This window comes from Ascaphus truei, chromosome 5, assembly GCF_040206685.1.
Source record: "Ascaphus truei isolate aAscTru1 chromosome 5, aAscTru1.hap1, whole genome shotgun sequence".
Lineage (NCBI taxonomy): Eukaryota > Metazoa > Chordata > Amphibia > Anura > Ascaphidae > Ascaphus > Ascaphus truei.
The window spans coordinates 282,390,398-282,392,334 of NC_134487.1; positions in this window are offsets into that span (position 1 = coordinate 282,390,398).

A 1,937-nucleotide genomic window follows, 5' to 3' on the forward strand; every position below is an offset into this window, starting at 1 on the left:
AGAGACTGAGCCCATCAACCTGCCCAAGCAGCGAATTATGAATCAGGACAGGTGTGCGCCTGAATGGCTCAACATACAATATACAACATACAACATGTGTGTCTGCATCCCCACAGCATATATCTGTGCGCCTGCATCTCACCCAACAACATACATACATGCATGCACTTACATATTTCAGTTACAGTGTGTGCCTGCATCACCCAACATAAAATGCGTGCAGACTTGCATAACTCAGTATACATGTGCCCCTGCGTCACCCAACATACACGTGCGCCTGCGTCACCCAAAATACATGTGTGCACTTGCATAACTCAGAAAACATGTATGCCTGCATCACCCAACAACATACATGTGTGCACCTGCATAACTCAGCTTACATGTGTGCACATGCATGGTGTGTCTGCGTGACTGCACTAGTCTGTTGAAATGAAGATACAAAAGATTGTATTAGGTAAAAGTGACTTAATCTTTAGAGTGGGGAATCCGGGTGCCGATGGACTTGTGAGAGTTAAACTCGCTTGTTCCCTGCACCTCCCACAGCACAGACGTGAGGAAATAAATGTGTCTATACTGTATATAGCCATGCCTGGTTTTGGCTACCAGTCTGCCCTCCCCTGACATGCAAGCCCTAATAACAGTGCAGGCAGTGTCAGGACCAATGATCATGGGTTTTCCCTACAGTTAGCATCTCTCTTGAGTGACAGTGGGAGGAGGTGGTACAAGGCCTGTGTTCTGCCCAATCCTGGGCTCAGACCTTGTACCTTCTGTCACGGAGACCAGCCCTTTTAACACCAAAATACCCGGATCCTTTGATTGAGCAAAGCAAAGAGATAAAATAAATTGTCCTGCTGGAGCTCCCTGGGGATCGGTGATCATCAGGCAGGGGCCTGCTCTGGCTCCTCCAGGTGCTGGGAAAGCCCTGCTACCAGTGGGGTGTGAAGCTCATTGATCTGAAAGGGGAACCACCCTCCTCCACCGCCAGAACTTCCCTCCCCTCTACCCCAGCAGCTGCAGCTGGAACATATATCACTCCACGGTGCCAGCCAGACCTGCAGCGCATTTGATGTCACTGCGCTGGGGCGTGCTCCTCTCCTGGCCTCTTTGGAGCCATGTCTCTTCAGCCGCTGTACCTCCGCAGCTCCTGCGGCACACCATGATGTTGGCCACCAGCTAGGGTGAGCAGATTTTCAAAAGTAAAAACCGGGACACATAAAAAAAAAGTATTTCTAACACAATTACATCACTTAAAAAATAAATATTATGATATTTGTCTAATAGCGTCCCCATTTATGCTGTATTATTAATCTCTCTCCCCGCCACATCAGGACCTATCTCCCCTCTTCCAGTCTCACTCCCCCTCCAGTGTCTCTCTATCCCTCCCCTCAGTGTCCCTCCCTCCCCCAGTGTCTCTTTCCCCCTCCCCCTAGTCTCTCTCACTCCCCCAGTGTCTCCCTCCCTCCCCCAGTGTCTCGTCTCTCTTCCTCCCCCCAGTGTCTCTCCCTCCAGCCAGTGTCTCCCTATCCTTCTCCCCTAGTGTCTCTCACTCCGTGTCTCTCACTCCCCCAGTGTCTCTCTCCCTTTCCCTCCCCCGTGTCTCTCTCTCCCTCCAGCCAGTCTCTTCCTCCCACCAGTGTATCACTCTCCCTCCCCTCAGTGTCTCTCTCCAGCCAGTGTGTGTCTCTCCCCTCCAGTATCACTCTCACCTTCCCCCAGGGTCTCTCACCTTCCCCCCTAGTGTCTCTCTCTCCCTCCCCCAATATGACTCTCACCATGTCACACTTTCACCCTCCCTCCCGATGTCACACTTTCACCCTCCCTCCCGATGTGTCTCTTTCACCCTCCCTCCCGATGTGTCTCTTTCACCCTCCCTCCGATGTGTCTCTTTCACACCCTCCCTCCCGATGTCTCTCTCTCTCTCTCTCTCTCTCTCTGCC